This window comes from Ursus americanus, chromosome 4 (assembly GCF_024610735.1).
Source record: "Ursus americanus isolate L20-20 chromosome 4, mUrsAme1.1.p, whole genome shotgun sequence".
Classification (NCBI taxonomy): domain Eukaryota; kingdom Metazoa; phylum Chordata; class Mammalia; order Carnivora; family Ursidae; genus Ursus; species Ursus americanus.
Genome location: NC_142130.1, coordinates 72,253,405 through 72,269,878, shown reverse-complemented (window position 1 = coordinate 72,269,878; position 16,474 = coordinate 72,253,405). Strand labels below are relative to the sequence as shown.

Here is a 16,474-nt window from a genome sequence, read left to right as displayed (position 1 = left end):
GTTTGGATTTGTGGGGTTTTTTAGCTTCCACATATGAAATTATACAGTATTTGTCTTTCTCTGTCTGGCTTATTTCACTTAGCATAATACCTTCTAGATCCATCCATATTGTCACAAATGACAAAATTTCATTCTTTTTTATGGATGAATAATATTCCATTGTATATGTATGTCACATTTTCTTTATCCACTCATCCGTAAATGGACACTTAAGTTGCTTCTATGTCTTGGCTATTGCAAATAATGCTGAGTAGACATGGGGGTGCATATAGGCCTTTGAGTTAGTGTTTTCATTTCCTTCAGATAAATACCCAGAAGGAGATTTGCGGATCATATGGTAGTTCTATTTTTAATATTTTGAGGAACCTCTTACTGTTTTCCACAGTGGCTACACCAATTTACATTCCTACCAACAGCGCACAAGGGTTCCCATTTCTCCACATCCTCACCAACACTTGTTATTTTTTATATTTTTTATAATAGCCATTCTAACAGGTGTGAGGTGATATCTCATGTGATTTTGATTTGCATTTCCATAATGATTAGGGATGTTGAACACCTTTTTGTGTACTTGTTGGACATCTGTAAGTCTTCTCTGGAAAAACGTCTATTCAGATCCTCTGCCTATTTTTTAATTGGATCGTTAGGTTTTTTTGCTATAGTTGTATGAGTTCTTTATATATTTTGAATCTTGACCCGTTATCAAATATATGATTTGTAAATATTTTCCCCTATTCAGTAGATTGTCTTTTCATTTCATTTGTGGCTACTTTTGCTGTGTTAAAATAATTTTAGAATAAGTGAGTTCTATAAGGTGGGTCTATATAAGAAAATAGGTTTCCGTTATGAAAAAAAATTAAAGTTGGAAAATAAAATGGGGAAAAAGAACAAATTTATATTAGCAACAAAGTTTGGTAATGTCTTAGTATGAATTTAACAAAAAAAGGAATAAAAACTATAAGAAGAAACCCAGGGGCACCTGGGGGGCTCAGTCAGTTAAGTGTCCACCTCCTGATTTTGATTTAAATCATGATCTCAGGGTTGTGAGATTGAGCCCTGCATTGGACTCTGCACTGGGCATGGAGCTTGCTTAAGATTCTCTCTATTTCATCTCTCCCTCTGACCTTCCCCACCCACCCCCCACCAAAAAAAAAAAAAAAAGAAAGAAAGAAAAGAAAGAAACCTATACAGCCTTACTAAAGAACATACAGAAGAAACATGATTTTCCAAGATAAGAAGACTTAACTCCATTTAGATATAAAGGATTTATATTATTAGATAAATGCAATGATATTCCAAACAGAAGCTTGACCTTTTTTTCTTTTTAAAATCTGACAAGTGGATAAAAAACCTAAGAAAATTTTGAAAAACAATAATAAGAGATGTGGTCCACCTGTAAATATAAAGTCTAATACAGGTATAAGAAGAGAGAAATTGGTCACTGGACTATAATAGAGTTCAGGAACAATGCAAGTATATATTAGAATCTATATATGATAAATTTGGCATTTCACATCAGTGGGGAAAGGAAGTTTTATTCAATAACTGGCATTGAGACAATTAGTTGTCATATGAAAAAGAATAGTTGAATTCTAATATCATTCTTATGCTGTAATAAATGACAGAGCATTTAAGATGTGAATGTGAAAACAACAAAACTGTAATCAAATTAGAAAGATATATAGAAGAAAATTTTTATAATGTAGGTGATACAAGTCAAAATAAGTCAGATACCATTCTTCACATATCAGCTTAGCAAAATTAAAAAGATTAAGTTGATTTAAAAGTGGAGAAACAGATACTCTCCTATATTATTAATGGGAGTATAAATCATTACAAATGTGCATACTCTATGACGCAGCAATCATACTTCTAAGAATCTATTCTTTGAAAATAATGAAAAGAATAGCCAGTCAAAATTTTGTTTACAATAGCAAAACACTGGAAACAACTTTAAAAATCCATAAGGGGGTAATTAAACAAATCATAACATGTCTATACAATGGAACACTGTGCAGTCATTAAAAACAATGAGGTGGATAACCTGGAAATACATCCTGAATATATTGTTAAGTGCTAAAAGCAATCTTTCAACTATTATGCAGACTGTGGTTCTATTGATAGGATTAATTGGTTACTGCAAGGAGAGTATAGAAACTGGCTGACTCTGCAACCCTCCGCCCCTATGTATCCAGCCCCTGATGTTACAGTAGGGTTTGTCTCCAGGAAAGAACAGTGTTTGGGTCAAAGAGACATGTTGCAACCCAAATAGAGGGTGACACCATTGAGGATTAGGCAGATGTTAGGGCCAGAAGACCAGTTGCTGAGACATTATTACCATCTCTTCACTTTTGCTGAAAACAGGTAAAGTATAAGCCCTTGGAAGATGATTCCACCCTTCCTCCCAGCCTGGTTACTGACAGGTGGAATTCTCAGCTGTATGGATGAGTTTTGATTAAAACCAATACCATGAGGGGGAAAAAATGAAGAAGGAATTGATAAGTGAGTAAAAATAACTACTTGTGCAATCAGAAAAGATATTTAAAATGAAATTTAATTATCCTTAAAGTAATGCAGGCAGGTATTTCATCTAGGAAGCAGGGATAGGAAATTTTGAAAAAGAAGTAATATATATTTGTTGAAATTAAACGACAACAACAAACCTTGATATGTAGGCTGAATAGCCATAGCTACAGGGCAAATTAGTGAGATGGAAGAGAAAATGGAAGAATTTTCCCAGAACACGTCACAAATACATAAAATTTAAAAATAGAAAAAGAATCATCATTTAGAGACACAGAGGAAATTCCAAGAGGCCAACATTCATCTGGTATGGTTTCCAGAAGAAAAGGCTGGAGACAATAAAAACGAAGCCATCGAATAAAAAATCTGGAAGGATATAGTCATAAAATAATTTACAGTGATTATAGTGAAGTAGAGTTGAAGGGTGATGGGAGAAAGTAAAGGAAAAATTTTAATAATTATAAGCACTGAGTGATTTAAAAATTTTGTGTCATAACGAAAGCTATGTGTATAGAAAGTGTGGGCTCAGTTATTTATAGAAAATATTTTTATTATCTTATAATATCTTAAAAAACATCTACAATTATCTTTTTAGATAGCTACCCAGATCAGGTAGACTTTTGCCAGCTCTGAAAATCACTATTCTATTGTCCAAAGGAAGCAAAAACCAAGTAAGCAGAATGCCTTACAAAATTATTATTTTTTTAATAAAATTCTATCTTAATGAGACTTACTCTATCTTCTATACTATCAGCTAAATAAATTCATCACCATAATTCTACCTCTACTGATTTTAGTAAAACAGGTGACAATTGTAACACAAAGAATTTGCTTTACTCTGCATCATCATTTCCGTGCCTGTTTGTTTAGTTTGGTGATAGTCTCAAACAGATGTAATGTGAGAGGCCAGGTCATTATAACGAGAAGTGGAATCTTGAGGAGATTATCCGGATGATTCTCAGAGACCTCCTACTTATCCTCCTGGGCATTTATTCCAAATGATTGATTTGTTAATAGAGTATAACAGTTTCCTAGTTCTTTTCAATTCTTAAAGCTGCAGTCTTATCTTAAATGAGGAATGAGAATCTCATCATCTTTGTAGATAATGACAAGTCACATCCAGACAAAGAAATAGTGAAGAGGATTTCCCCTTTGATCTAACAAGAGGAAGAGGATGTTGATGGTGCCTTTGCTGAAAGAGGCACAAGGTAGGGCTCCATAGAATTCCACCTGCCACTTTCCCCACTACCATCAGTCTTTGCTTCAAAACTGGAATTTGGGGTCCACAAATCAAATGTAAACATTCTCATTCCATGCCAAAGTATAAGAATACCGCTGTTTCCCATATCTATTTACTGAGTGGAAAAAAGACAAGCTACTTGGGAATGGCAGCCAAGATGGAACTGGTGCCAGGATGTAGGGGCCAGAGCAGATGGAGCAACAGAATCTCCAAAAGCAGCGCTGACAAGGGAGGTGAGTGAGTACACAAGACAATGTCCCTTAAATTTTGTGTCTAGTGATAGATTAAAATTCAGCTTATCCATAGGTAACTATTAGAAGAGGCCTGGCCCCAAGCGGAAAAAGTTACAAGCTCACACGAACTGTAATGTTGGCAATTTTTGAAATTCTTTAACGAAATGGTGAATAATAAGAGAGCCAAGAATCATGAAAGTGCTGGAGGTGAAAGAAGCCAAGGTAAAGAATGAGTATTTCGAGTTATTTCAAAAGCAGTTTCTTAGTGGGGGCAGTTCCTTAGCAGCTTCTAGAAAGAGAGGCCTATGCTGATGCAGGAGCAGCGAATCTCCCTGAATTTTCCACACCGTTGCTTCATGTCTCTGCTTTCCTCCTGCTATGAAGATTTGATCCCCCAAGTGGCATTCATTTACCAACACCACCAAAACTGGGGGAAAAAAAAAAAAAAGAAAAGAAAGGTAAATAATGTCAATCCTGAAGTGATGTGAACTATGATGGGAATGTTTGTGTGAGTGTGTGAGTGTGTGTGTGTGTGTGTGTGTGTGTTTCCTTACAACTCCAAAGCCTCAGTTCCTTAATTGTTAGGTTTTAGAGGCTTCCTCCTTTTAGAGAGAAAACCACCTATCCTGCTGTTCCACTGTGGGCAATGGAACATTGTAAAGCTCTATTATCTTGAGAGCACTTCTTTGGTAATTCCCAAGACCTCATTTCTCAGTCCAGCAGTGTTGTTGAACAACTGCGTGTGTTCTTCAGAATCAGAATTACGGTCCACAGGAACTGTGGCTCCCCCTGTCCCTTTTAAGTCTTTTTCTGTGTACTTCGAGACAGAACATTTCAAACACAACAATGTAAAATGTCACATAACACAAAAAAATCTTTTACTTATCCAAAGGTAGTTGTAGTAAAAAAGAGTCAGTCTTGGTCTCCTTAAATATCTTTGTGGCATTTTCTCATCCAGACGTTGGGTGTTGTTCTTTACTGCCCATCAGAAGTGCAGAGATCTTTTTCTCCTACCATCATGTCAAAGACGGATTTTATACTAACCATTTACATTTTAGTATGAATGACTTTAGTTGTTATAATTATTCCTGGAAAATCTGCATTTAAGCCTTGTTACTAATTGTCTAAAAAAAATTTTGTCCCTGATTAAGTTGAGGTATCATTTAAAACTTGGCAATTATGAATTCTCATTATATTCCATGATCTTTTCTCTTGATCCTTTATCATTCTCTTTTGCAAGAACCTAATATTTCAGTGATCAAAATCCATTTACCTTGTGCTTTCTTCCTTTCCTCAGGTTTATCTAAACCCCCAGATGCTTAGAGAGTCCCACATATACATGGCCTAGAAGTTCTACTTCCTTAAGTCCTTTATCCTACAAATTACTCAAGCTGGAATTTCTGAGTGTGGAAGAGATCAGGAAGATTTGAAAATGAGAATAGCAAAATGACAGGAAGAAGATAAGAACACTAGTGCCCTCAGACCTAAAATGTGAAGTGTACCCATATACTCCTCCTCCTTTACTTCCTTCCCACCACCGCCAAAGAGCCAGAGACAACCTGCAACAGGAGGCAGCAAAACTCAAAGCAGGGAAAGAGAAAAAAATCCAGTGACAAAGCCCTCACCTCTTCCACATTGCGACTTCCAGGCAGTACCAAGCCAGAACTGAGAGAAGTTAGTTAGCTATAAATGAAGAATTTATATTAAAACTCTGGCTTGAATCTATTACCAAAATGAGGCTGGTTTTGAGCTTAAAAGTGATCAGGGTTCTTTTGTAATCAGAAAAAATAGAGAAGTTGTAAGTCCAAGATATCAAATCGGATAAAAAATAGAACCACTTAACTGAATAGTTTAAAGGGCCAGTAGAAGAAACGGAAATAGTGTCTTTGGCATGCACCCCAAGGAGAGGTACACATACCATACTTTGACACAAGCTGTATTTGTTTTCATGTAGGAGGAGCAATATTTGAAGCAGAATTGTCTATGAAGTAAGATGGCAATGCCCTGATACTTACGTTCTTTAGTTTGTCACTGGTCTTGGAGAGAGCAAATGCAATCCAGAGACTAACATGTCAAGTACGCTGAATAACAAGGAGCGCAAAAGTGCTCACTGCAATACTTAGTGATACCAATAATTTATTATTAAAGCTTGATGAAAGAGCAAAATACAAACAAATAAAAAGCAAATACAAACAAACAAAAATAATATCAGCAGCCTTTATTGTAAAAATCCTATCTCCAGGGTGGAGACATCTTTGGGCTGATGAGGAAAAGTCCCTGGGGAGCTGCTGTAGCCCTAGCTGAGAGAGAAAGAGTTTTGAGGAGTCTGGGAATGAGCATCTTTCCTCTTTAAGGAATTACAGAAGAGGAGAGTATCTGTAGAATTATTTGTGAAAATGACCACAATAAGGTAACTGTCGGAAGCATGGGGTGCTACCTGTTTCTTTCTTCAAACCAATGGACTCTTAGGTAGACTTTACCTCATAAAACAAAATTACCAGAGTTAAGACCCTGGTTTTGGAGATTTTAAAGCTTACCAGCAAGTTCTTTAACACTGTTCTCATTAAATGTGTAAAGTCTAAGTCCCCTCCTCTTTGATGACTCTTTCAAATAACTGAATCAACAGTGGCAATACGTGAATTTTGAATGTAGGTCATAAAAAGAGATAAAATTGCCACTTGGCTCTCTCTTGGAATGTGGCCTCAGAGCTCTGAATGACCATGTACGAATTCCAACTACCCTGAAGCCTCTGTGCTGGACGGAAATGAAGAGAGAACAGAGAGAGAGAGAGAAATGGTATAAGGAGCCTCAGCTGTTAGCATCTTCCCATCCTAGGTGCAATAACAGGTGAATGCACAAGCTGTCAGATGATTCTGGCCCATCAGTGTGTGACCACAACCATGAGAGATGCCCTGAGTAAGAACCACCCAGCTGAGCCAGTCAACCCCAGAACCATGCAAAATAATAATAAAATGCAAATGCTTTTAACCTACAAATTGTTGTTTCGAGATGGGTTGTTACACATCAATAAATAATTGTAACACTGGTCTTCAGCAGTACTTTACAAATGAGGCTGAACAGTCTCCCGGTATATAGGAAAATATTATAGAAATTTAATTCATATCCATTTGATATTGAATCATTTTAATACTTAATTATCAGAGTATAATTTATACTCTACCCAAAATTAATTTAGCAGTACCTGCACATGATTTATAAACATACAAACATATACTTGGGGATGCTTCTTAAAATATTTTACTGGTAAGTACATACCATAAGAATGTTTAGAGATCACTGCTGTGTAGACCAAATCTTCTGCTAGGAATCTGAAGGTTGAGTTCAGATCGCCGCCATTCAGTCCTGCTAATTTTGTAAACTTGAGCGTATCTCTGAATCTCTGTATCTTGAGCATAGCCCGATCTGCAAGTGAGAATTGATGATAGATACATCACATTCATAAAGGCAAATTTCAAAACTGAAAAGTAATAGAAAAATGTCTTAATATATTACATTTCCCCAAATTTACTGTTTTAGGAAAAAGCTTTGTGATGTATCAGGAACAGGGCAGACTTCATAATCATAAGCTTTTTTTTTTTTTTAAAGGCAAACTCGTATTAATTTTATTCTCTAAAGCTAACTAAAATACAAGGTCTTAGAGATACTTAAGACTTTTTTCTGATATTATCCTCTGCACTCACTCAAAATGTCATAATCCTTATGCTGGAACTCTGATTTCGGTTTTTTTAAAAATAGCCTTTTTTTTTTTAACAGATTTAGATTTACAGAAATATCAAGAAAACAGTACACAGAGTTCTCAGACCCAGCTTCTCCTTTTATTACTATCTTACTTTAGTACGGTACATTTGTTACAATTAATGGATCAATACCTAATATTCCTTTTCAGTTCCAGGATCCCATCCAGAATGCCACATTACATTTAGCTGTTATGTCTCCTCAGGCTCTTGGTGCCGGTGACAGTTTCTTAGACTTTGTTTTTGCTTGATAATCTAGACAGCTTTGAGGTGTACTGGTCAGGATTTTTGCAGTATCTCCCCCTCTGGGATTTGTCTGTTATTTTTCTTATGATTTTACTGTGGTTATGGATTTTGGGGGAAGAATATCATGGAATTAAAGTGCCATTTTCATCAAGAGTACGTACTATCAACATAATTTATGACTGTTGCTGCTGATCTTAACCATTGGGTTAGCGTTTATTAGGCTTCTCCACTATTAAGTTACCCTCTCCACCCCTTTCCATATTCTACTGTTTGGAAAGAAGTCATTATGTGCAGCCACACTTAAGGAGTGGGGCATTATGTTCCTTTCCCTGAGGGCAGAGTATCTACAAAATTACTTGGAATTCTTTTACATAGGTTTGTTCCTTCTACCATTATCTATTTATTCAACCATTTGTTATACTGATTTTATTAAGATAATATGGACTCATGAATATTTATTGCATACTTTGGGTTATAATCCAATACTACTTTATTTTCTTGCTTTAATTGTTCCAGTTTGGGCCATGAAGAGCTCTTTTGGTGGGCTTCTGTTTCCCTTCAACACACTCCCATCAATACGGATTTTATTTTTGAGCATTTCCTTATTTTCTGGCACTACAAGATGATCCAGACTCATCTTATAATTTCCTACTCCAGTTCTAGAATCAATAATTCTCCAAGGAGTTCCAGTTACCATGCTTTGTGTTATCAAGAAAATATGCAATGTATGTTACCTTATGCACCCTGAAAATAACATTTAACTTACGATAAAACCAAATGCATTGAGATTTTTATACTTTATCATAATTATGTGGAAAGGGTGGAATGGGGAGGATCTGATAATAAAAGCACGGAATACAGGAAGAGACTGTAATCCTAGAAATAAACTCGTGAGATTAGAAGAGTTTACGTATACAAACATCAGTATTTTACCAATAATGATCATAGAAAAGATAAAGGTCAGAAAAATCCACACTTCAGTCCTCACACACAGATTCTGAGTTGAAACACCAAATATACTATTGAAGAAGTATGAGTGAGTAAAGCTAAGGGAGTCAAGTTTTATTGTGTATGATATTAGAAATCTATACTGTCGCCTAGTGAGAATCTACCAATTTGCAGCAAACATATAGAGGCAGAGGAGGAAAGATAGACAAGCAAGACACAGGACCACCCCAAGCTTATCAGCATTATCTGCATAGACTTTAGATTATCAAGAAAGAGAAGTCGTCTTTTAAAAACAACAGTAGAAATTTGGGGGTGGAAAAGACATCACCAGTGATATTATTAATATTATTGTATTACATTGCTGGATAACAAAATGCCACAGACTAGGTTGCTCAAACAACAGAAATTTAATTTCTCACTGTTCTGAAGGATAAAAGACCAAGATCAAGGTGATGGCCGGTTTGGTTTCTTCGGAGACCTCTCTGCTTGGCTTGCAGGTGGCCAGCTTCTTGCTGTGTTCTTCACATGGTCTTTCTTCAGTGCTCATGAATCCCTGGTATCTCTGTGTGTCCAGATTTCCTCTTTTCATAAGGACACCAGTCCGAATGGATTAGGACACACCCTAATGGCCTCCTTTTAAATTAATCATCTCTTTAAAGGCCTGCCTCCGAATACAGTCACATCCTGAGGTACTTCGGGTTAGAGTTTCAACATAGGAGTTTTGAGGTAAAACAATTCAGCCCATAACATAGTCCCAACTCATTATTTTGCAGATAAGAAAACCAAGATTCAGTGAAGTAAATAGATTCATCTAGGATTATAAAAAGGTGGGATTCAAAGCCAATTCCTTCTACCAGGCCACTGCTTTTTCTCCACTGTACTGTCTCTAGAAGAAGCTATTCTAGGATTAAAATGACAGTGCAGGACATGGAAAATTCCTTATAGTAATATTAAGTTTTGTAAAACTGTGATAGAATATAGGATCAAATCCAAGAGAAGTTAATTCACAGAAAATTCAAGGCATAGTCTAGTCTCATTTCTTTTTGATTAAGATTTTTAATTATGAAGTAAATCCAAAGTAAAGAATACAATATCCTTCAAACAAATTTTATTTTAAATAAAAATTATACAGTAAAATTCCCACCCCCCTCCATTTGTTATCTACTATCCTGACCTTAGTGCATATTATTCTCATAAATATTTTTGTAACTGTATTACATGTATATATGTACATTAATAATATATAGTATTGTTTGTGTTTTAAATTTCACATAAGTAGTATCATACTATATCTTATTTTTTACTCATATTTGTGACAAATGTACATGTTGACATAGGGTTATATATTCATTTATTTTAATCAAGATATTATAGTATGGTGGACATTGGGGAGGGTATGTGTTGTGAGAAGCACTGTGTGTTGTGTGATGAATCACAGACCTGTACCCCTGAAACAAATAATACATTATATGTTAATAATAAAAAAAATAAAAAGAAAGAAATTATAGTATGTAGCATAAATAGAACACCTTTAAAGTTTATTTGTATCTCTATTAGGTGACAAGTTTTTTCAGTTTATTATAATTGGTCTAGACTTGAATTTTTTTTTTCTTGAGAATGTTTCGGAAAATGTTTCTAGGTTGTAGACATAGATATAAAATTACTGGTTGGATGCTATGTTCATCTTCAACTTTTCTAGAATTACCAAATTGCTCTCCTGAGTATATCAGTATGTACACCCACTAGCAACCCGTCAGAGCTCCTAGCAACTGATATCTTGCCAAGATTTGTGTTATCTGACCAATTAATTTTGCTTATCTAATGGGTATTAAATAATATTTCACTATGATTTAATTTGCACTTCACTAATTTCTAGTTAGCTTAAACAGCTTTTCAGCTTATTGTCCATTGGTTAATAATTCCCCATTTGTATCCTTTGCCTATTTGTTCTGAATTGTTTATACTTTTTTTTTCTTTTATTAAGGTTTAGAAGTTCTCTATAGAGTTTGGATACTAAGTCTTTGTTGATTATATAGTTGCAAATATTATTACACTTTTTGTCACTTGTATTTTTGTTTTTTTAAAATATTTTATTTATTTATTTGCCAGAGAGAGAGCAACAACATGTGAGAGAGTGAGTGCACAAGAAGGGGGAGCGGCAGACAGAGGGAAAAAGCAGGCTCCTCCCTGAACAAGGAGCCCACCCCCCAATGCGAGGCTCAATTCTAGGACCCTGGGATCATGACCTGAGCCAAAGGCAGACGCTTAACCCACTGAGCCACCCAGGCGTCCCATGTATTTTCATTTTTTAGTGAACCCACTGAAAAATTTTAATTTGTTCTTGAGTATACACTAACATTGAAGTATGTAAGTTTTAAGTGTACATAAATTTTTACATTTTTATGCACCTGTGTACCCACCACACTAATCAAGGTATGGAACAATTCTGGCACCCCAGCAGGCTTTCTGGTGTCCCCTCCCTGTTAATACTTTTACAAAAGTAACCAGTATTCTGACCTCAGCCATGACGGATCAGTTTTGCCTTGTCTTGCCTCACAGGATTACAAAGATACAATGTTGACACCTGTAACTGGTTTCTTCTGTCAGCATTTTATTGGTGGGATTCATCCATGTAGTGAGTAGCTATTGTACATTCTTTACCACAATTCATACATTCTAACGCTGGTGGCCATTTGGGTTGTGTCTAGTGATGGGAATACCAGAACCATGACTGGAAGTGCTGTAAATTTCCTTTAACGTGTGGATTTGCTTGGTCATGGGGTAGCATTTGTTTAGAACCAGTAGAAACTAACAGAAAGTTTTACAAAGTAGTTCTCGCAATTTACACTCCAATCAGCAGTGTATGAATGTTTCAAATGTTCCACACCGATGTCAACACTTGGTATGTCAATCCTTTTAATTTTAGTCCTCTGGTAGGAGATTAAAAGTATCTCATTGTGGTTTCAATGTTTGCATTTCCTTAAGGATGTCGAGCACATTTGAATATATTTACTTGTCACTCCTCTATAATTTCCGTGTTTTTCTGGTTTACAAAAGTATTTCCTACTCCAATAGCATAAAGATACGTTCCTTTAAAATGTTTTGTTTTCTTTTTATATTTAGTATATAATCTCCTTGGAATATAGTTTTATACTGATGAGAGATAAGTGTCTAGTTTTACATATTTCCAAAGGTATAGCTACTTACACCAGTACCATTTACTGAATACTCTACTCTTGGTCTACTGATTTGGTAATACCTTCTTTGTCTTGATTACAATAGCTTTTAGAATGATGTGTTATAATTAAAACAATGTCAGAGATAGACGCCCCCCCAAAAAAAAAGACGAAGAAGAAAACGAAAAAGAAAACATCAGAACACACAGAATCAGACCTGCATGGATCTGAGAACTGAGATCTGACTTTTGATGATCTCTACTATTCATGTTTCTATTTCATTTCACTAACTTCCTTATCTTTAGTATATCCTCCCCTCTGGTTTCTATTTTTATTCTTTAACTTCTTTAGTCGAATGCCTTAATCATTATTCATCACTCGGACTTCTCTTTGAATGAATTTAAGGCTATACATTCCCTCTACTGCTTGAGCGGCAACTGGTAAGTTTTGTTATAAAATGTGTTCATTAGTGTCCAGTACTAAATATTTTCTAATTTACATCTTTACTTTGACCCATGAAATATTTAGAAATTTATGATACTAATTCCCTAATGTATGAGGAATTTTTGTTATATTTTTGTATTAAAGATATTAATTTTAATTTATTTAATTATTTATATTTATTTCCCTGGTTAAAATGTTGTCTGTGTAATACTGATTCATTTGTATTTTTGAGACTTTTTTCAGATTGAGAACATAATTAATTTTGGTACGTTCCATGTGTTCTCGAAAGGAACATGCAGTTTATAAATATTGGGTACAGGATCTACAAAAGTCTGTGGGTTCAGAAGGTTAATTGAAATATTCAAGTCTTCTACAGTCTTATTAATATTTCATTGGCTTAATCTATTTATTAACTGAAGGGGGTTTAAAAATTCCTCATTATATTTGAAACAAAAGTGGACCCAAATGCCTGTATTTTGAGGCTATATTCTTAGTCATACGAGTTTAAGATTGTTATATCCTTTTGGCAAATTATTTCTTTTACCTACCTGTCATTAGAAACAAATGAAGCATTTCTTTTCCTTAAAAGTTCTATTTGGTTCTTTTAAAAATACTTTTAAAAAATTCCTTCTTAATGTTTTAGTTTCTTCTTTTATGCCTTAAAATTTTTTTCAGTTGTTTTAGATTGCTTTATTCTACAAAGTTCTGGAGGTTCTATTCTTCCTGTTTGTCATATCCTATTTTTGTCATTTTTGTGTGGATTCCTGTATGACGTGGGTTATGTAGTCTAATTCCACTATGATTTTACAAAGGCTTCTGTAAGATATTCAAGAGTATCCTCACCAGGGACCATCTTTATGCTAATCTCTCAGTTTGCAGTTTCAATTTGGATCCCTAACTTGCAAAAGGAAGAACTAGGAGTTTTGATTTCTCAGAAAAGACCACTGTTGTGTTTCACTTCTATTTCCACCTGGGTCCCAGTCAGAGAAAGCTCCCTTATTGCTAGAGATGGACTTTTTTTTTCCCCTAGTATATTATTTCTCTCAATAGCATAGCTCTTCAGGGATCTTGGCTTTTGTATTGATCTTAGCTCCAAAGGCTGTCAAATCCCAGGCCTCATATTCAGCTCCTACATGAGACTTAAAATACAGCTCTAGGATTGAGACCTCCATAAACTGCATGGTGAATTAATGCACTTAGCACTCCAGGGATCAGATGCCTCTTCTTTTTTGGCACTTTGGCATTTCCCTTTCTTCTTCTGAACTCATTGGTGCATTTAAAATTTATTACGTCTTATCCATGTTTGCAGCAGGAGGATAATCACACCTTTGTTTGCCTTCATCAGGCATCCCACTGGAAGCATCCTACTTAACTTAAGCATCCTATATAACTTGTATATGGAAATTTAAGAGCTAGTAATTCCCTGTTTCCACATTGAACTACAGACTATTGATACTTTGAGAAGACATTTCACATGGAGGTAAAGAACAAAAACTTGGGGAAATAATTAAGAAAATACTTTGCAAATGATGTAAAATGGGAAAGTGTTCAAAATGTGTTCTGTCCCAATATTGCCTTCCCATTCAAAGTAGTACAAATATTGGACTCATTATCTTATTACATTTACATACATATTAATTATGCATATGGGACAGAAACATATAGTTACACATTACTGGTTCAGTACCCTGTGCAACCTATTTATTTGCTTTCAAGTATATAACATGATATGTGTTCTGTGATTTCATTTTACCATGTTCCTAGAACACACCAATTTTTTTTATAAAATGAAAACAATATAGGAAATATACAGATAAAAAGGAGTGAAAATAGGGGCACCTGGGTAGCTCAGTTGGTTAAGTGTCCACCTCTTGATTTTGGCTCAGGTCATGATCTCAGGGTTGTGAGATGGAGCCCTGCGTTGGGCTCCTCACTGGATGTGGAGACTGCTTGAGAGTCCGTCTCCTCCCTCTCCCTCTGCCCCTCCTCCCTCCTCTCTCTCCCTCTCTAAAAAAAAAGTAATGAAAATCAATCTCATTTTCTTTTCATTACATTAATTACAATATTTCAAAACATTAATATAGTTTTATTCTTCTGCAGTGTGTCATTAGGGAAGATATGAAATGAGCATTATAAAGGAGGAGAGAGCAATTTTTCTGGGATGGTGGACTTTCTGTCTTGCTTCCAGGCAGACAAAGGAATATAAGGCCCAAATGAAATCCCAGTCACTCCTAGATTTTTTATTCTTTCATTCTTAAATCTCTTCCAGTATGGTGTAACAATTTACTAGACTGTTTAAATCACCATGTGTTAGCCCATGTTGCATTTTGCAAGAAAAATAATATTTTTTCAAAATTGCTGAATAGTTTGTTTTATAATGTGCTTTGAACTTCCCATAAGGAAGATGGTGTGAATCTTGATTTCTTTTTCTATTATAGGTACTAGATTTCCACTAATTCATAGGTAAACTTCAACAGTTCTTCCACGTATCTGACCAACAATGGTGTGAAGTTAAGGCACAGGGGCTAGAAATATAACAAAGCTAACTGGCCTGTAAAACCCATCCCCCTGACCTTATTATCACTGTACTCTCACTTCAAAACACGCTCACTTGTGACTTCTGGAACAACTTACGGTGCACTAAGGAAATCTGTGAATTAGATCATTGTCAGATGACCAGGGAAAGCAGGAACGCTCAAGATTACATTTAGTCTAAACAAATAATTCTTTGCACTAATAAGACACCAAGACAACTACAAGCCACATGTCAGCACAGGCGAGGGTGATATTTAGATGAGGCATTGCAGTAGTTAATAGTTTGCACTGTCTTTAAAAAGCCATTTGACGAATATCAGTATAATCCCACATGCTTGATCAGATTATCTCAAGTTCTTTTCAGATGTGTTTTCAAGACCAGATGATATTTCAAAAAAACTGACTTTAGATTAGATGCTAGAAAATTAGCAATCTTTATAAATGGAAATTTATCATTACTATTTAATGCTTTTATAAGAAAATTTGCCTAAAATACTTAACACATTTTACAAATATTTTTATTCATTTTTCCCAGTGCTCCTATAAATTCAATAAACAGTATGATTGTGTCTCCTTCATAGAGAAAGTAATGTAAATTCATGAAGAAAGCAAAGAGATTAGAACCACCCAAATTTTCCAATTATTTCAAATCAAATGATGATCATTCTTATTCAATGATTCTGAAACGATTTCATAGCACAGTCCACATGACCTAAATCCTCTGTACCTATTTACACTGGCACATAGACACAAAAAACAAATGACAAAGGGAGGGGGAAAGTTAGAATTCTAGACGATCTCTCTCTCTCTCTCTCTTTCTCTCTCTCTCTCTCTCTCTCTCACACACACACACACACACACATCACTCCTCTCTCTCCCAGAGATTAACTGGGACTGATAGGAGACCTAGTAAAAAAGTTGTGAGAAAAGGAAGAGGGAACTATTTTTTTTTTAAAGATTTTATTTATTTATTTGACAGAGACAGCCAGAGAGAGAGGGAACACAAGCAGGGGGAGTGGGAGAGAATGAAGCAGGCTCCCAGCGGAGGAGCCTGATGTGGGGCTCGATCCCAGAACGCCGGGATCACCCCCTGAGCCAAAGGCAGACGCCCAACGACTGCGCCACCTAGGCGCCCCGGGAACTATTTTTTTTAAGATTTTATTTATTTGAGAGATCAAGTGAGCATGAGTGGAGGGGGGTGGGTTTGGAGAGAGAGGAGAAAGCAGGCTCACCGCTAACTGGGAAGCCCAACCAGTGGGTTCAATCCCAGGACCCAGATATGACCTGAGCTGAAAGAAGTGCCCCAAAGCAGCCACTTAACAACTGAACCAAGCAGGCTCCCCAGGAAGAAGAAAGAAGCTATTAAGAAGAACA

At 35.7% G+C, this 16,474-nt stretch overlaps 1 long non-coding RNA gene across 1 annotated transcript in view; it reads right to left on the bottom strand.

The window, feature by feature from the left end:
* The window catches only part of LOC123784157 (uncharacterized), a 134,747-nt gene that overhangs the window by 83,685 nt on the left and 34,588 nt on the right, over nt 1–16,474 (bottom strand). The window contains exon 2 of the long non-coding RNA XR_015724237.1: nt 7,273–7,419. This is a non-coding gene — a long non-coding RNA (uncharacterized LOC123784157). The remainder of the gene's footprint in view (nt 1–7,272; nt 7,420–16,474) is intronic.